A 21266-nucleotide genomic window follows, 5' to 3' on the forward strand; every position below is an offset into this window, starting at 1 on the left:
GGTTGACCAGAGAAGAGGTGTTTTCTTTCACCCATGCTACTTTCCAAAGGGGAACATCAAGCGTCGACCCTTTTTCATATGTTTCCGATTAAACAATACTGAGTAACTTATAAAACCTGGGAGAACCAACCTTCTCTATTTAAGTAGCTTTTACTGTCACATCATTTATACGTTTCCTGCGGCCAGAAATCGATGCGCTATGAGAGTTGAGGTGGAACAAGAACATTTCAAACTCGTTTTATTGCTCTTCATTGGGGAGTTATTACAGATGATCGAAATCCCCCCAAATCATGAAACATTGTTCAAAAGATGCAGAGTGAAAATTGTATATTTATTTTATAATGCTATTTGTAAATTATACTAATCAGGACCAATATATACCATCCATGTGTGTCTGTTATATACAGTGTTATATAAAAGTGTTCACCCCCTCCCCCACTCTTCCCATTTTATTTTATTTTCTTCTCTTATATTATGTAATCAAAATGAATTTATATGGTAATTCTTAACACCGATCTAAATACATTTGACAAATATAAAATACATCTCTAAAGCTTTAGTTTAAATAATTGCAAAAAAAAAAGACTGGTTGCATATATATTCACACCCTTATTTTTATACTTGGTAGAAACTCATTTAGCAGGAATTAAAGCCGTGAGTATATTTGGGCAATCTTCTACCTGCTTTGCACACCAAGAAACTGCAATTTTCGCCAATTCTGCTTTGTCATTTTCAGTTACAAGAGGACCCTTGGTGGGGAATTTTCAAACCATTCCACAGATTGGGAATGTGACTTAGCTTTGACCGGGCTACTCTGGATCAATGATTTGCTCGGTATTTAAGCCATTCCAATGTGGCATTTGCTGTACGCTTCGGCTCACTGACCGGCTGTTGACTGCAGCAGGTTTTCCTGCAAGATTTGGCTACATCTTAGTCCACTCATTTTGCCCTCGATTTTATCAAGTTTTCCAGTCCTTGATGCAGAGGAAAAATCCCATAACATTATACCACCAGCATGATTCAATGTAGGGATCGTTCTTTTGGAATCACGTGCTGCGTTAGATTTCTGCCTAGCATTGAAGCCAAACGTTCAATCTTGGTCTCATCAGGACAGATAATCTTTCTCCACTTGGTATAAAGATCTTCCCCATGCTTTCAGACAAATTCTAGGCAAGATTTCATGTAGGCAGGCTACTGTTGTCCTATGGATAGTTTCTATCAACTCTGCAATGGAAATCTAAACTGACAGAGCTGCCAGGCTCCTCTTGGTGGGTACCCTGACAAGTGCCCTTCTCGGAGGGATATTCAGTTTTGTTCTAGACAAATTCACAGCTGTGCCACATTATCTTAATTTCTTTATGATGGATGTGATAGTGCTCTGGGGGATGGTAAACAGTTTGGAAATCTCATTATAACCTTCTTCTGACCAGTGCTGATCATTAACATGTTCTATTTGAATTTTCTTTGAACTTCATGATGAAGCTTTGACCAACTTTAAGACCTCTCACAGACACGTGTGTTTATTTTCAGATTACGTGAAACACTAATTGTACACAGGTGGGATCCAATTACTTATGTGACCTCTGAAGACAACTAATTACAGCAGGGTTTACTTGGGCAAAATACTCAAGCAATCGTTGTCTGTTTTATATTTGTAATTACTTAAGAAAAATGTTTAGCTATTTTGATTTAGCATTGTGGACTGTTATGTTTTTATCAGTGGTAGGGATTCTGGGATAAATCCATTATGATTCTATGATGTTAGAAAGTAAAATGTGTAAAAATCTCAAAGTGGTAAATACTTTTAATAGCCAAAAAGAGATGGCAAAATAGGAAAAATTAATATCATGTGTTTTCCCCTGTGATCATTTTACGACACCATTTACATTTCAAATCCCCCCTCCAAATGCTGCACTTGCCCCTCTTCTTCAAGGATACTGGTCATGCATACTGCAGATACCCCAGACTGTTTGTGACTATTACACTGTTTCAATGTGAGCATATGTCTGCGACGCTCTAAAGCTAGTCTAGTCTGTGGATTATGGCAGATTCCAGGGGACTTGGGTTCTGGAAGGGAAGCTTGGGAAGGAAGACTGTTTTCAGTACAGAGGAATGCAGTTGTCCAAGCTATTCCATCTCCTATGGTCAGTAATGTGGATAAAAATGAAGCATCTAAATTGATAGCTGTGATTCAGGTCCAATCAGGTGCCTCATTCAATGCACACCTTAGGTTTGAGTCATTAAGGAACGTATCCCGCAAATGGGTGCTATCGTCAGCAGAAAATACCCTGCGCTTGCCCAGACCCGGACGGTACGCAATAGAACGCAGCCACGTCCAAGTCACCTCTGAGTGCAAAGACACTTACTACAGCCACCGATTTAGGGGAGTGAACAGGGTGGGGAATGGGCGAGCACACGTAGGCAATATACAGTAAGGGTGTTCTCGTACAGTCATGTCCAAGACAAACTCAGGTGCACACAGAAGTACGCTGGTTTACTGATGTATCTCTTGCTCCAACTAGGGGGCTAGTTTAAGTTCCGAATACTAGTGCGGACGGCTGAGTACTCCCAGTTCTGAGCTGGTGTAAAATTAAAATTCTTTTGCAGAGTGGGAAAGGCCGCACCTGGCAAGGGACACACCTCATTACAATCATTTCAAATCTCGTTCATGCGCTGCTCTGCAAAATGAGGTGCATCGGTGTACCTACTCTGTAACGCGCCAGGAACTGAACGCCCTGACTCCACCAAACGCCTCCCCGTTGTGTGCAGATGTCAATTCCTCTATAACTGTGACCATTCTGCCCTGCAAACCTATAACATTAACTGAGACTGCAGCTGCAAAAACCACTGCGGTTCCAGAGCTGCATTTGTGCCGCCGAAACTTCAATTTGCCCATTGTAAATCAAGAGGTGATGGCTGGAAACTAAAATTTAGTATATTTAACTAACTCACATTTTAACAAACCATCCGACACCCATTTCAACTGCTACAGAATAGTCTGCCCCCAACTGCGGTTCCCTGTGTTAAATTAATTCATTAATGTTAAGAAAGACATCTACCATAAACATTTGTATATGATTTGTGTACATTATAAAAGACAAATATTTTCATTTTAAGCATTATTAGATTATTAGAGCTACCAAAGTAAATACCATTTATATTTTATATCTGCACCAAGAAAGTTGGCATTTTGAAAATAATAATAGTTTTTGTTCTATTGCCCCCTAAATATTGCTGCCTGCGACAGCTGCCCCAGTTTGCCTCCCCCTATGTACCCCCCAATCTTTAATAAATGTCATTATATCAGGACAGGGACCAAGAATTGGAAAAGAAATGGGCAAGAAATTGACCAGCGAGAGGATGGGAGTATTTATAAAAATATTCAGAGGACATTAACTTTTCAGTATATTGTCTACCCAGAAAATAATGTGGATCTTGGAGGGGAAAACACAGTAAGCTGCGTATTACACCTGTAATAATGCAGTTCAGCAAAACATCAATGTTATAATGCAGTTACATCACAGATTACAGCATACTTGCCTACTTTCGGCAAGTGTAGTCCGGGAGAGGGGTGTGACTAGAGGGCTGGAGGGGGCCAAACACGTCAGGAAACTATGGACTACAGCGGCACAGGCTCACCAAAACTGGACATTTGAAGACTGGAAAAACATTGCCTGTTCTGCCGAATGTCGATTTCTGCTCCTACATGTAGATGGTATCCATCCCGCATGTGTCAGTGGTACTCTGGCTTCATATGATTTATATATTATGCTAAATGTTTTCTATGTTATTTTTAATTAATATCATTTTTATTACTACTTTTTTTAAAAAAAAGAAATGTTCTGTCTCCTTTTCCTGACATATAGGAGCTTCTTGCAGAAACGGACGATTATTATGTGATTCAGCAACACTTCAGCTGTAAGTATAATCTAAATATATAGTAATTGATGGCCTAAACCATTGAAATTTGGAATGATACTTTTAGTCCATGATGTATACACGCTGCAGGAGAATGTGGCTGCGATGTGTTTATAGCAGATTCTTTAGCAAAAAAATTCACAATGGACTCAGCACACGTTTCACTATGCAGAATATATTTTATCTACTCATCTGAACATGTTGCCCATCATGACTATGAACAACCTGTACTCTCATATGAACGAAAGCACTTAGACGCATATATATGTGACACTAAGTGAGGTTAACCTTACCTGCAAGTAAGATGCCACATCCCAGGCCAACCAGTGAAGAAGGAAGGGGAGTGCCTGGAGATCTGTCTATATAAGTCCTAGCATGTCACATGTCCTTTCTCATTTACTGCTCGAGATCCCACCCACCCATGCCCTTTATTGACCTCCCTGCTTCCGTGGCGTATGAGTTTTAATTTGGTTCCTCCCCACGTCACAGAGCAGGCACAGTTGGTAGGAAGTCACTGTGGGCAGTGGCTGATCGTTACAGCGTTATCGCTGTTTGACCACAGGTGCTATCCCCATCCAGGAACGTGACGCGGTCCTTTTTGATGAGGATCCCTTGGCCCGCATCTGAGGGCGGCCATTGCGTAGTCGGGAGGGGGCTTAGTCACTCTGACGTCAGAATTAGCGTTGGCCAGGCAGTTAAGGATGTGTCCCGGGTACGTGGAGTCAGCCATCCACGCTTGGTTCCAAATATTAGTTTGATTTAGCTGTCTCACGGTTCACTTTCACCGCCATTTATTTAATAATTAATAAACTGTGACCTTCTTTAGCCACTTTCATATGTCTCAGTGTCTTTATTGTTAGATAAGTTAAGTAAGCTTGTATATGTCATTAGGAGATTATGGTTAAGAGAGTGAAACACATCCAGGTTATGCAGTTTATAATTTTTATATATTTTTTACAATATGTTGCTGTTATTTCAGCTGGGGGCTGTAGGAGCAGAGCCAGGTCCTGAGTCCTCTGCTTCCTTAGGCTCAGGCTCACTGGGGTCACATGTGGGGGAAGGTTCTGGAGCCACGGCGAGCAGCCGATTCAGTATGGCTGCAGGGATTGGCCAAACCCATTTATAGCGTTCAAAATGCTCTCCATCAGGCCCTTCTTCTCCGTGCTAATTGGCACTCCTTCCTGGTGCTTCTTCTACCGAAGGCTGCGATTGATGGTTATTAGTAGCTCTTTGGTGGTCTTGTCCCATTTATCTATTGCTTCCAGTGACCGCACAGATGGACAATGTGCAGGACCAGCAGGCGGTGAGGAGGGCGGGATCTCTCACAGCTCCTCCTCCTGCTCCTCTGACTGGTCACTCACAGTGGGTGGTGGCTCCGCATCTAAGAAAAAGTGAATAAAATATCTTAAACCAAATTGATTTGGAGTTATCCATTTAATCCTGGAAAAGAAAACAAGGGTAGAGAGTGAACAATGGTACAGGAATATACACAAGTCTAGTGGTGTTATATTCTATATTGTACACAATAAGGGTAATTACCTGATTCTGTTTGTTGTGGTTTTGCAGAGGGGCCTGCGACACTCTCCACTCGCCCGACCCCCTCATCTTCCTGGACAGCTATGCAGGCTAACGCGGTCAGCTTGAGAGACAGAGGTCCAAAGAGACAATGGGACTACCGTGATGGGGCTGCTACCAGAGTTTGTTTGGTCACCTGGTAACAGAAGAAAATGTAATTAATTGACAATGTAATGTATTGTCTTCTAAGACTGAGGTAATGTGGAGATGTTTCAATCAGCGGCTAATTCACACGATGGTATCGCTGATTGGCCGCATGTCACAACCCCTTCGAAGCAACCTGGCCCTTGGTCCCTTTGTGTGGGGGACCCCTCGTCCTGCTTTATGGGGGCACGTCCTTGTAAGCCCGGGCTGATTGCTCTCGCCGCCACCATACTTTTATTATTTAAAAAACTGGGACCTGTTTTTTTACCAAAATCAAGTTGTTGTCAGTGTGATTATATTATAGATAAGGTTTTAGGTGTTAAGTTAACAAGTAAAGAGGTTTGGTGCAATAAAGAGGTAAATGTCACGGCGCTTACCTGTGTCAGCGCCGCTCCTTCGTTCTGTACTGCCGCACTTCCGGGTAGGTCCCGGCGGCAGGTCAGCTGATCTGGGCGGGGGATTCAAACTCCTACTTCAGGACTGCTCTGACACACTGTAGGTGTCAGAGCAACGTGTTACCTGTATCTGGCTGCACTTCCTGTGCTTTGGCTTCCCTGGTGTTCTCCTTTGTGACTGTTGATCTCTGTGTACCGAACCAGCGCTCCTTCAGACCATTCTACTGCCTAACCCCTGGTACTGCATAACGGACAGACCTCTGTGTACCGAACCAGCTATCCTCCAGACCATTCTACTGCCTAACCCCTGGTACTGCATAACGGACAGATTTCTGTGTACCGAACCAGCTATTCTCCAGACCATTCTTCTGCCTTATCCCTGGTACTGCATTAACGGACGGATCTCTGTGTACCGAACTGGCTATTCTGGACTACGCTTCTGCTCCTGGGGCTGTACCGTGGATTGACTCCTGCATTCCACCAGTCTCTACTCCAGACTACTACCTTCTGAATATACGGTTAGTGACTTCAGTTATCTATTCTTCTGTGGATCTGACCGTGCCGCTACATGTCCATCTCATAGAACTCTCTCCTTACGTCAGTAGGCTAACCTGGGGGCCGCGACCTGCGGTTCTCCGGCAGCAAAACCCACCCTGCCTTGCGGCGGTTCTTGGAGAAGACCGGGAAGGCCGGCGTAAATACTGACTAAGGTAACCTTGAAACCTAACAGTTTGCTCTGACCCCATATATCTATCTGATGGACGGATCCGGGAACCCCTCAACCAGGGAGTTATTGGAACATTTAGCTACCCGGGTAGAGGAACAGGACAAGAACCAGGCACAGTTACTTCAGTTTCTTCAGAGCATGTCTGCTCGCCTGGACACACTGCAGGGGGCGGTGTCAGCTCAGGCAGTCCAGGCAGCGGTACCTGATCCACCACCGATTCCCCCTCAACCTGCTCCTGCCCAGGGGGGTGGTGCCGCTCCTCTCCCGGTGAATTCCCAACTTTGCATCCCTAATCCTCCGAAATTCGATGGGGACCCCAAGGCCTGCCGTGGATTTTTAAATCAGTGTGATATCCAGTTCAAACTCCAGCCAGGGAACTTCCCTACTGAAAAAGCTAAAGTAGCGTATATTATCTCGTTACTTACCGGTCAAGCTCTTGCCTGGGCATCTCCCCTATGGGAACACAATGATCCTTCACTACATAACTGTTCCACCTTCCTGGAGGCTTTCGGACATGTCTTTGATGAACCAGGAAGAGTTTCCAGCGCTGCCTCTGGCATCCTTCGTCTGCGTCAAGGCTCTATGACCATAGGCCAGTATGCTCTTCAATTTCGCACTATGGCGGCTGAGTTACGTTGGAATAATGAGGCCCTGGTAGCAACCTTCTGGCAGGGTTTGACCGACCGCATTAAAGACGAATTGGCAGGTCGTGAACTTCCAACTTCTCTGGATGCTTTGGTCTCTCTATGTAACCAGATTGACATTAGATTCCGTGAGCGCTCTCAGGAGAAAGAGAGTTCTCGTCGTTCTCCTTTTCGTCTGGTCCCACGTTTTCAGAGTCCGGTGATGTCTGAGGAAGAGCCCATGCAGTTGGGAAGAGCTCGCCTTTCTCAAGAAGAGAGGGAAAGACGGTTCAAAAATCGCTTATGTCTCTACTGCGGAGAACCTGGTCATTTGCTAAACAATTGTTTTAAGCGTCCGGGAAACGACCGAACCTAACTAACGATGGAGAGGCCAAGTTAGGTGTACGTATTTCCTCTCCTGTTGATTCTAGTTTTTCTATTCTGGTTCTGTTACAATCCTTTGACAAACAGCTTTCTCTTCCAGCACTCATTGACTCCGGAGCAGCAGGGAATTTCATAAGAGCTGACATAGTGGAGAAGTTGTCCTTACCTACCCTTCCCCTGGATCCCCCGATTGCCATCACAGCCATTGATGGAAAACGTATTAGTGGAGGATCACTCAAGAAACGTACCATCAAGCTCTCTCTTCGTATAGGAGCCCTGCATACTGAATCTATTTCCTTGTTGGTCATTCCAGAGGCTATTAATCCCCTCATTCTTGGTCTTCCGTGGCTCCAACTTCATTCCCCTACATTAGATTGGCATAAGCCAGAAGTTCTTTCCTGGGGTCCGGCCTGTCATTCTCGTTGCCTTCCCAGAATTAATAAGTTCACCAAGAATGAAGCTGCATCATCATTTAAGTCCACTGGTATTCCTCTCCAATACCGTTCTTTCAAGGATGTGTTTTGCGAAAAGGAGGCCTCCAAATTACCTCCCCATAGACCGTGGGATTGTTCTATTGAGCTTTTACCCGACAAAATACCACCCAGAGGACGCGTTTTTTCGCTATCACTACCAGAGTCCAACTCCATGTCTAAATACATAGAAGAGAACCTAGAAAGAGGCTTTATTCGGAAATCATCCTCCCCTGCAGGGGCCGGCTTTTTCTTCGTTAAAAAGAAAGACGGGGGTCTACGTCCATGTATAGATTATCGTGGGCTGAATGCCATTACTGTGAAGAACAAGTACCCGTTACCATTGATTTCAGAGCTATTTGATAGAATAAAAGGCGCAGTTATTTTTTCCAAATTAGACTTGAAGGGTGCCTACAATTTGATCCGTATTAAACAAGGGGATGAATGGAAGACTGCGTTCAATACCCATGATGGACACTTTGAATATTTAGTTATGCCCTTCGGGTTATGTAATGCCCCGGCAGTGTTTCAAAACTTCATCAACGAAATTTTTCAAGATTTTCTCTACCAGTTCGTGGTGATTTACCTGGATGATATCCTGATATTCTCTCCGGACATCGTGTTGCATCGCCATCATGTTTCCTTGGTGCTTGAACGCCTTCGGGTACATCAACTGTTTTGTAATTTGGATAAATGCATCTTTGAAAAAAGTCATATTCCCTTTCTTGGACACGTGATCTCTGGATCTGGGCTATGCATGGATTCCGAGAAAGTAAAGGCAGTTTCTGAATGGCCTCAGCCGATAGGCCTGAAAGCAATCCAACGTTTCATAGGCTTTGCCAATTACTATCGGCATTTTATTAAAGGCTTTTCTTCAGTGATCGCACCCATTACTGCACTAACTAAGAAAGCTATCAATACTAAACTTTGGCCTCCTGAGGCAGAAAAGGCCTTCTCTTCCCTAAAGAAAGCATTCACGACAGCTCCTATCCTCCATCAACCAGATCCTACCTTTCCTTTCTTTCTGGAGGTCGATGCCTCCTCTGTGGGAGTGGGGGCTATCTTGTCACAGAAGGACTCTGGTGGAAGATTATCTCCTTGTGGTTTCTTTTCCCGTAAACTTTCTGTTGCCGAGAAGAATTATGGCATCGGAGATAGGGAACTCCTGGCCATCAAATTAGCCTTAGAAGCATGGAGACATCATTTGGAAGGAGCTAGGTTTCCTATCACGATTTTTACAGATCACAAGAACCTTCTATATTTACAAACAGCTTCTTGTTTAAACCCTCGGCAAGCCAGATGGTCCCTGTTTTTCTCCCGGTTTGATATGGTCATCACCTTTAGACCAGGATCTAAGAACAAGAAAGCGGATGCTCTTTCCCGATCCTTTGATGCCACTGATACTATAGAGGATACTCCTAGACCCATCCTGGGTTCCAAATGTATACTGGCCACCACCCCTGCTCATCTAGTGATTCCTCCCGGGAAGACCTTTGTTTCTTCTCATCTTCGATCAAGACTCCTCAAGTGGGCTCACGCCTCTCGGTTCTCTGGTCATGCTGGGATCAAGAAGACTCTGGATTTTGTCTGTTCGGGAGTTCGTTACGGCTTGTTCCATCTGCGCTCAGAACAAAGTACCTCGGCAAGCCTCCTATGGATTGTTACAGCCTTTACCCATTCCGGATCGTCCATGGAGTCATCTCTCCATGGACTTTATCACTGATTTACCCTCTTCAAGAGGCTTTTCCGTGGTTTGGGTAGTCACAGACCGTTTCTCACGGGCTGCTCATTTCGTACCTCTAAAAGGCCTTCCATCTGCTCCGGTGCTGGCACAACTTTTTATAAAGGAAATATTCCGTCTCCATGGTTGCCCAGAGGTCATCGTTTCAGACCGTGGAACACAGTTTGTTGCAAGATTTTGGAGAGCCTTTTCTCGTGTTTGTGGAATCAAACTGAATTTTTCCTCTGCATACCACCCCCAAAGCAATGGTCTAACGGAGAGGACTAATCAAGAGCTCGAAAAATTCCTCAGGTGCTTCATTTCAGCTAAACATGACGACTGGGTTGATTTGTTACCTTGGGCAGAATTTGCTCACAATAATAATTCTCATGACTCTACATTGGTTTCCCCTTTTTTTGCTCTCCAAGGCTTTCATCCTAGAGTTCCTCCTTTTAATGATTTGCCTACATCCGGAATTCCTGCTGTAGATTCCATGTGGTCAGACTTCTCGTCCAGGTGGGGTATAATCAAACGTAACCTACTTCACGCCACTGCCACCAGCAAAAAGGCGTTTGATAAGAAAAGAAGACCTTCCCCATTACTTTCTCCTGGCGATAAGGTATGGCTATCTACGCGGAACCTTCGCCTGTTGGTTCCTTCTAGGAAATTCGCTCCCCGTTTCATTGGACCCTTCAAGATCTTGGAAATTATTAATCCAGTAGCTTTCAGATTAAAGTTGCCTCCTACTTTAAGGATTCCCAACGTTTTTCACATTTCCCTCCTCAAGCCACTGGTCATTAATAAATTTTCCTCTTCCAAGAGACCTCCTGCCGCTGTCTCTACGCAAGATCATGAATTCGAGGTCAAGGAAATTCTAAATTCTCGCATTTCCAGAGGTTCTCTACAATTCTTGGTTGATTGGAAAGGCTACGGACCAGAGGAGCGTTCATGGATTCCGGCACGTGATCTACATGCTCCAGTACTGTTAAGAAAATTCCATGACAAATTCCCTCAGAAACCTTATAGGCTGTCCGGTGGCCATCCCTAATGGGGGGGGGGGGTACTGTCACGGCGCTTACCTGTGTCAGCGCCGCTCCTTCGTTCTGTACTGCCGCACTTCCGTGTAGGTCCCGGCGGCAGGTCAGCTGATCTGGGCGGGGGATTCAAACTCCTACTTCAGGACTGCTCTGACACACTGTAGGTGTCAGAGCAACGTGTTACCTGTATCTGGCTGCACTTCCTGTGCTTTGGCTTCCCTGGTGTTCTCCTTTGTGACTGTTGATCTATGTGTACCGAACCAGCGCTCCTTCAGACCATTCTACTGCCTAACCCCTGGTACTGCATAACGGACAGACCTCTGTGTACCGAACCAGCTATCCTCCAGACCATTCTACTGCCTAACCCCTGGTACTGCATAACGGACAGATCTCTGTGTACCGAACCAGCTATCCTCCAGACCATTCTACTGCCTAACCCCTGGTACTGCATAACGGACAGATTTCTGTGTACCGAACCAGCTATTCTCCAGACCATTCTTCTGCCTTATCCCTGGTACTGCATTAACGGACGGATCTCTGTGTACCGAACCGGCTATTCTGGACTACACTTCTGCTCCTGGGGCTGTACCGTGGATTGACTCCTGCATTCCACCAGTCTCTACTCCAGACTACTACCTTCTGAATATACGGTTAGTGACTTCAGTTATCTATTCTTCTGTGGATCTGACCGTGACGCTACATGTCCATCTCATAGAACTCTCTCCTTACGTCAGTAGGCTAACCTGGGGGCCGCGACCTGCGGTTCTCCAGCAGCAAAACCCACCCTGCCTTGCGGCGGTTCTTGGAGAAGACCGGGAGGGCCGTTAGACTCCGCGCCCTAGGAAGGCCGGCGTAAATACTGACTAAGGTAACCTTGAAACCTAACAGTAAATCAATGGTATGCAGTTTAATACACAGTACAGAGATTCATCCCCCAAACACCTATCAGATATTCTTATCTGCATGTGAATGTGACATTCATAAAAATGTAAACTAGGCGGAGTACAGCATTTCCATCCCATTACTGATGTGTTCTGGTAAATAAATGTCCGTAGTGTATCCGATAATTTAAGAGATGGCTGATAGCGGGTGCTCACTGTGGCTCAGATATATTCAAAGTAGAATGGCTGCAAAGCCAGTGATGGCTGTATAGTTAGTGTGTATAGTTCTAAGTGTGTATAGATACAAGTGTGAAACAAAAAATTTAAACAGCATAATTCGGAGTTATACCGGAGTTGAACAGGAGGAAACAGGAGAAGAACTTTCTGCCTATTAACACAGCTTCACAAGGAAAACTGTCAGTATTCACCTGAAACTCCATATTCCACCTCTGATGTTTTCAACTCTCCCTGGCTACAAGCTACATGCAACATGAGGACTGCTTTGGACTCTGATCTCATTTTCCTCTCATCTCATGAAAGTTTGTTTTATTTATCAGTCTGCTTTCAATGCAAAATCCACTCTGTTTAATCAGACTGCTGTACTACTTGCTCAACCACTCCCTACCCATGCTACAGTTATTTCAGTCCCCTATCTCAGCACTGTACTTCAATTTTATTTAAGCTTTGTTTACCATCACAAGTAAGAAGAAATTATACTGTCTTTCAACCACTCTCCTCCTACATGATTCTGCAAAATCTCAGCTATTCAATTACCTGCTCTTTATTACTCTCCATTCAACACTTCCACCCACTCCCCCACATGGCTCCCCACATCATTACGTTATACTATCCAGACATCCAGGAATACACTACATTTGCTGCATCCTAGCTCTGCACTACTTATCTGATTACACTGGACATTGCAATTAGGCAATTCATTTAATTCCTCATTTTTTCTATTTGACTAATAGTCCCAATGCTTGCCAAAATATTTTTCTTTATCTCTTTTCATGGCATTATCTTTAGGACTATATCATCCCTCACCCATCCTGCAACACACACCTCTGTCCACATTGCCCCTTCATTACTTCACTCACCTCTAGTGAACACTCATGAACTCTTTTCCTATTTAAATTCAATAACTTTAACAGACTCACCCTGCCGCCAGAAACTAAAAGGACACACATCTTACAATCATCTTACCTACCTTTCTTCCTTCCTTCTTCTTTTAGCTGGTGATATATCACCTAATCCAGGTCCCCCTCACTTCTCCCACACACATATATCTGAACACTACAGAAATCTGGCAAACCTCAAACACATAACCTGTCTCCCCTCTCTTGCAAAGTCCTTTAAATGTGCCCTTTGGAATGCACGCTCTGTTTGTAACAAACTTACCTCCGTACATGATCTCTTCCTCTTAAACAACCCTAAACCTTCTGGCAATAACAGAAACATGGCTCACGCATTCAGACACTGCCTCACCTGCAGCCCTTTCACATGGTGGCCTCCATCTCACCCACACCCACAGACCAGGAGGCAGACAAGGAGGGGGGGTTGGACTACTTCTCTCCCCACAGTGCACATTCACAGTTATACCAAGTGTCCCATCACTCACATTCACATCTTTTGAAGTACATGCTGTTAGGATTTTTAACCCATTCTCTATGCATGTTGCTGTCATCTATCGCCCCCCCTGGTCCACACCATCAATTTCTTGAACACTTCTCTGCATGGCTCCCTCACTTCTTATCTACTGATATCCCCACCATCATCATGGGTGATTTCAACATCCCTATTTCTAATCCACGTTCCAATGCTGCTTCCAAACTACTCTCTCTAACCTCCACACTTGACCTCTCCCAGTGGATTGAATCCGCTACTCATCAGGATAGCCACTGTCTTGATCTTGTTTTCTCTAGACTATGCTCAGTTTCTGATTTCCTTAACACTCCTTTCCCCCTCTCGGATCATCACCTTATTAGATACTTGCTCACCCCCATTTCTTTACCCTCCCTAGTGTCAAACTCTTCCAAGCCTCCTCGTACCCGCAGGAATATCAACTCTATTGATTTTCAACAGTTTTCCACCTCTCTCCAACACCTTCTCTCCCCAATTTCTATATTCTCCTCCCCTGATCGGGCAGTACCCCATTTTCATCAAACCCTAGCAATTGCCCTGGATCAAGTGGCTCCAGCGACAGTGCCAACCGTGGAACACTACAGTAACACGAACTCTACAAAAACTTTCTCGTAAAGCAGAACGTCACTGGCGTACATCTTGTGCCTCTAATGATTTCATAACATATACTGATATCTACCACTCCTACAGAAATGCTCTGGACATTGCTAAACAAGCATTCTACCGATCTCTCATCTATGCTCAGGCTTCTAACCCCAAACGCCTCTTTAACACATTTAACTCTCTTCTGAATCCTCCTGCCCCAAATCCTCCAACTAACATCAGTGCACAGGATCTTGCTTCCTATTTCAAGGACAAAATTGATAAGATCAGGCTTGAAATGGTATCTCCCTTGACAAGCAATCTGCTCAATTCCTTTGTAGCACCCTCTGACACTCTCTCTTCATTTGATCCCACAAATGAAGAGGAAGTTTCTACTCTCTTCTCATCTTCCTACTCTACCTCCTGTCCTCTTGATCCCATTCCCTCTCAAATTGGTATGTCCCTGTCTCCTGTACTCATTCCCCCTCTAACTAAAATCTGTAATCTATCTCTTTCTACTAGTATTTTTCCAGCACTTTTCAAGCATGCAGTGATTACTCCCATTTAAAAAAAACAGAATTCTGACCCTAACTCTCTCATAAATTACTGCCCCATCTCCCAGCTCCCATGCCCCTCCAAGCTTCTCGAGAGAATTGCCTACTCCCGCCTCACACACTTTCTTACAGCAAACAACCTATTGGATCCTCTTCAGTCAGGCTCCTCTTCAGTCAAGCTTTCGCTCTCAACACTCCACAGAGACTGCGCTGACCAAAGTTGTCAATGATTTGATCACAGCAAAAAATAATAACCAATACTCTCTTCTAATTCTCCTGGATCTCTCTGCTGCATTTGACACTGTTGACCACTCTCTCCTCATACAAACGCTACAATCCCTAGGTCTTGAAGGCACTGTCCTATCCTGGTTCTCATCCTACCTATCTAATCGCTCTTTCAGTGTTAATTTCTCTGGATCCACCTTTGCTCCGCTTCCTATTGTCAGGAGCCGAGGCGGCCTTGGGCACCGCCGCGACTCACTTCCGGTGTCAGTGAACGTCCCGGCCGTCCCCATGACGACCGGGGCGTCACTTCCGGTTTCTCGGGCCCGACCGTTGCCAAGGCAACGGCCGGACGCCGTGTATAACAATCGATGCGCCCCGGCAAGTGACGCAGCCGGGCGCATGCGCTAGTGTAGCCTGCGGGCTAATTTAGATGGGTAGCGCACCTGGGATGTATTTCAGGGCTAAGCCCTGAATGGCCAAACTCTGTATATAAGGAAGGGAGGGCTTAGCCTCCCTGCCGGTTATAGCGTCCAGTTCCTGTCTGCTTAATCTGCTCCTGTTTCTGCTGCTGCCTGAAATTGGTGAAAACCTGTTGGACTGTTACCCGTGTATGACCCTTAGCTTAGATTTGGACTTTGCTTGTGAATCTCGTGACCCTGACCTCTGGCTTGAATACCGACCTTCCTGTCTGCTCGTGACCCCTGACCTCAGCTTGTATATTCGTACTGTTGTCTGCTGCCGGCCCCTGACCTCTGCTTGGATTCCACTCCGCTTGCCTGGGTTCTCCCCAGCCGGTGCACACTTCACGACCCTCTGTCAGTCTGCAGCCCAGTCTGTCCCCACCATCAGGGGCTCCAGTGAACACCTGACTGGCAGAGTAGACTCCGGGCTATGTTGTGTGGGCTGGAGGGGTTCCTAACACCTATCAGTTGGAGTTCCACAAGGCTCAGTCCTAGGTCCTCTGCTATTCTCTATCTACACCACTTCTCTTGGAAAACTAATAAGCTCCTTTGGATTTCAGTATCAACTCTATGCGGATGATACACAAATTTATCTATCCTCTCCTGATCTTTCACCATCTGTGTTGTCTCGCATTACTGACTGTCTTTCTGCCATTTCATCTTGGATGTCTTCTCGCCAACTCAAACTCAATCTTTCAAAAACTGAGTTAATAATATTCCCACCCAAAAACAGAAGCTTCCTGCCTGACATTTCTATTTCTGTTGATAACATGAATATAAATCCCACCCCGCAAGCTTGTTGCCTAGGTGTAATCCTTGATTCACAACTGTCGTTTATTCCCCACATCAACTCTATATCTAAATCATGTTACATACACCTAAAGAACATTTCCAGAATACGCACATATCTGACGCAAGACACCACAAAAACATTAATTCATGCACTCATCATCTCCCGCATCGACTATTGCAATTCCCTCCTTACTGGTCTTCCCAAAGTCAGACTTGAACCCCTACAATCTATTTTGCACGCAACGGCTAGATTGATTTTCCTTACAAACCGTTATTCCTCTGCTGAGCCACTCTGTCAGTCTCTACATTGGCTGCCTGTATTTCAACGAATTCAATATAAAATTCTTCTACTAACATACAAGGCCATCAACAAAATTGCACCGACATACATTTCCTCACTTGTCTCAAAATATCTCCCTACTCGATACCTACGTTCTGCACAAGATCTACGTCTCTCCTCCACTCTCCTCACATCCTCCCATTCTCGGTTACAGGATTTTTTCCGGGCTGCACCCACTTTGTGGAATTCCCTTCCACGCACAGTAAGACTTCCTCTAGTCTTCAAACCTTCAAGCGTTCACTGAAAACCCACCTCTTCAGACAAGGTTATGATATTCCTCAACCATCATCTTAATTTCCCTAGATTACCCTATTACCATCCTCTACACTGCTAACGCAAGACAACAACCTTCTGACCAACATTGCAACACACATAGCCCACTCAGTACTTTTACCTTTGCAGTCTGGCTGGTCCATTGTGCAATATGATGTAGCACATGCCCTTGTGTTTCTAACTCCCATTGTCCTATAGATTGTAAGCTTTCGAGCAGGGTTCTCTTACCTCTCTGTATGTATGTATTACCCAGTATTGTCTTATTAATGTTTGTTCTCAATTGTAAAGCGCTACGGAATTTGCTGGCGCTATATAAATAAATGTTGATGATGGTGATCAGCGCTGGGCTCATGAGTTCAATTCCCATCCAGGGCCTTATCTGTGTGAAGTTTGTATGTTCTACCCTCTGGGTGCTCCGGTTTCCAGGTATGACCATCAAGAAGGACTCAGAAGTCCATGTTTAGCACATTTACATTAATGGTGAGCAGGGCCGGTGCAAGGTTGCCCAGCACCCTAGGCAAAGCTGAAGCTTGCCGCCCCCCCCCCCCCCCAAAAAAAAAAAAAATCTATTTTCCCAGCCCCTAACACACTAAAAATAATAACTCTTACCTCCTCTTGGCTGGCTAGGATGCAGTCCAGATGTCTGACGCAGCACTGATGGCTGATGCAGAATGCTGTCCAGGCTTCACTGCTGCCCAGGAGCAACACCAGGATATCTAGAGGGGAGGCTCCAAATGCTAGACTTCAGAACAAAACAAAGGAAAGAAAAGAAAACATGACATCACTCACCTGTTACACACTGACATGTACCACCCTGCCCACCAACTTCACTCACACATGCCCATCTGCCCACTAGCTGTTCTCACATATGTCACCCCTTGCCCATCAGCTTGTGTCACATATGCCAGCCGCATAACACCAGATTTACTCACATGCCCCCCTGCCCACTACTTGGCTCTCCTCTGTTGCTGTCTATTAATGTATTCTGTAGATGATATATTAAATATACTAACACATGCAAATAAATAGAGAAAGGTAATCTAAATGACAGATAATCTAGACCGTTCTATTTTATTTGCATTTGTTAATGTATTCTGCAGATGTAAAATTAATTATACTAATAGAGGGCAACAGAGGAGAGCCAAATAGAGGGCAAATACTAAAACACATAAATGGTTCCTTAACTATCCTAGAGTAGCCCCAGCAAGGTGAATTAAAGCTGTGCTTCATTATGCATAGCTGCATTTTGTCATGACACTATTTTAGTACAAGACCCCAGAGTCTCTAACTCAAGGACATTTCTAATTGTTATCCCCCAATTCCCTATTTTCTCCAGCCTCCTCCCCCTCCCCAATATTCTGTAGCATCCATTCTCCCCCACACACATTTACTGTATCATCCATTCTCCCCCTTTCTGTAGCATTCATTCCCCCCTTTCTGTATCCTCCATTCTCTCCCCTTTCTATATACTCCATTCCCCCCCCCCTTTCTGTAGCCTCCATTCTCCCCCCCTTTTTGTAGCCTCCATTCTTCCCCCCTTTTTGTAGCCTCCATTATCCCCCTCTTTTTGTAGCCTCCATTCTTCCCCCCTTTTTGTAGCCTCTGTTCTCTCCTCTCGCCCCCTTTCTGTAGCCTCTGTTCTCTCTCCCCCTTTGTATAGCCTCCATTCCCCCCCTTTGTATAGCCTCCATTTCCCCCCCCCCTTGTATAGCCTCCATTCCCCCCCTTGTATAGCCTCCATTCCCCCCCTTTGTATAGCCTCCATTCCCCCCCTTTGTATAGCCTCCATTTCCCCCCCCCCTTGTATAGCCTCCATTCCCCCCCTTGTATAGCCTCCATTCCCCCCTTGTATAGCCTCCATTCTCCCTCCTTGTATAGCCTCCATTCTCCCTCCTTGTATAGCCTCCATTCTCCCTCCTTGTATAGCCTCCATTCTCCATCCTTGCTGTAGCCTCCATCCCCCCTCCTTGTATAGCCACCATTCTCCCTCCTTGCTGTAGCCTCCATCCCCCCTCCTTGTATAGCCACCATTCTGCCTCCTTGCTGTAGCCTCCATCCCCCCCTCCTTGTATAGCCTCCATCCCCCCTCCTTGTATAGCCTCCATTCTCCCTTCTTGCTGTAGCCTCCATCCCCCCCTCCTTGTACAGCCTTCATCCCCCCTCCTTGTATAGCCTCCATTCTCCCTTCTTGCTGTAGCCTCCATCCCCCACTCCTTGTATAGCCACCATTCTGCCTCCTTGCTGTAGCCTCCATCCCCACTCCTTGTATAGCCACCATTCTGCCTCCTTGCTGTAGCCTCCATCCCCCCCCCCTCCTTGTATAGCCTCCATCCCCCCCTCCTTGTATAGCCTCCATTCTCCCTCCTTGCTGTAGCCTCCATTCCCCACTCCTTGTATAGCCACCATTCTGCCTCCTTACTGTAGCCTCCATCCCCCCCCCTTTATGTAGCCTCCGTTCTCTCCCCCATATGTATAGCATCCGTCCCCCGTCCTCTCCTGTTTTCTGTAGCCTCCTCTTTCCTGTACTCACCTTAGTTTCTTCATTTTCTTTCCTTTCTCTTCTTGCTTGCTTCTTTCTCTGTCTTCTGCTCCTCTACACTCTACACTCGCAGCGGCAGTGGCGTGACGTCACTACCCGGCGCCAGAAGCCGGGAACTAGGCGCCAGGTAAATTTCAAAATGCGGTGCTGCTACAGTGCAGCACCGCATTATTGCGGGCGGGTGTTCGGGCGGGCGTTCGGGCGGGCGTTCGGGCAGCAGGCGATCTGTCCTCGGCCCGCATTATTTATGTATAAAGAAGTCCTTAGTGCCGCCCTCCAGAGGCCGGCGCCCTAGGCAGCTGCCTAAGGCTGCCTAATGGGAGCGCCGGCCCTGATGGTGAGAACACGTTTTCATTATTATTATCATTATTAAGCACCTGTTTTCCCCAGTAAGCTGCCTCTGCTAGAGGGAATGAAATCCAGCATCAAGCTGCCCCCGGGTCTGCCAGAAGCGAGGTAGAAAAAGCAGCAATGTCTGACATTATATAGAAGTCTAAACAGAGCAGTATATCATCATCATCACCATTTATTTATTTATATAGCGCCACTAATTCCGCAGCGCTGTACAGAGAACTCACTCACATCAGTCCCTGCCCCATTGGAGCTTACAGTCTAAATCCATAACACACAGGCAGACTAGGGTCAATAATTTGTTAGCAGCCAATTAACCTACTAGTATGTTTTTGGAGTGTGGGAGGAAACCGGAGCACCTGGAGGAAACCCACTCAAACACGGGGAGAACATACAAACTCCTCACAGATAAGGTCATGGTCGGGAATTGAACTCATGACCACAGTGCTGTGAGGCAGAAGTGCTAACCACTGAGCCATCGTGCAGTATATTAGGCGAAGGATGTAAAAGTAGTGGAAATTAATGAATAGGGGGGGGGGTTAGTTATGTGTTACAAGTTTGGATGTTTCTCTCTCCACCTTACACAGGTGAATCTGTATACCTGAAAACAGTGCTTTTATAGGGGCAGTTCCAAAACCCAGAATAAATGGAGCACTGTAGGAGTGTTCTTATGTGAAGGGGGACAAATGGAAATGTATTACACCCCACATAGTCTGCAGTTTGTAAACAATGTTTATTGTCAGACATCCCCGCTCCCCAATCATTGATAATCATTCCTTCTGCTTTCCTCGTGATAAAACTAACTGCGCCCCCTATCTACGCAGCCATGACTCTGGTGGGGACTGTCCTACATAAACAGGGACTGCCGGGGCATATGGGTAAGGCCATAGTTGTCCTTCCTCTTTGGAAATGGGCCCATATAGAGTTCTCTAATGTGGTGGATTAAACCCTGTGGACTCTGGGTGGAGATAACGTCACCCCACTCCATGTGTCTCACTCTGAATTCCATAATATGTACTGTGGGCCCTTCCTGGACCTTAATTGTCATCAGGAAATACAGCAACCCCTTCACCTATGATATATATTCCATATATTCAACAATGAACATTCATCATCATCACCATTTATTTATATAGCGCCACTGATTCCACAGCAATGTACAGAGAACTCACTCACATCAGTCCCTGCCCCATTGGGCCCCAGAACTGTGAGGCAGAAGTGCTAACCACTAAGCCACCGTGCTGCCCACATTAAGAACATATCCCCATGTTCATTGGAACACAGGCTGAGCTCCACACTCCAAGGTCATTCTTACACAACTGAGCTTGGATGGGCAGCTCCTAAACACCCCCCATTATAATTTGCCACAGCAGTGTCCCTATTTTATCAGGTCTGCCTCTTTCAACAGGCCCTGGTGACATCACGCACTGTGACATCACGCACTTGACATCATAGTGAGTGACCACACTGCCCAGGGACAGTGCAGAGAGGCAGCTCAGAGAGAGCGAAGAAGTCAAACACACCACTGTGTTTTTCATAAGTCTTTCAATTGAAAGCTGTTTACAGGAGTTATGAGGTGAGGTCTAATTGTGAAGGTGCATGTGATAAGTATGAGAGAACCTGTTAATGTTTAG

The sequence above is a fragment of the Mixophyes fleayi genome, chromosome 3 (assembly GCF_038048845.1).
Source record: "Mixophyes fleayi isolate aMixFle1 chromosome 3, aMixFle1.hap1, whole genome shotgun sequence".
NCBI classification, from domain to species: Eukaryota; Metazoa; Chordata; class Amphibia; order Anura; family Limnodynastidae; genus Mixophyes; species Mixophyes fleayi.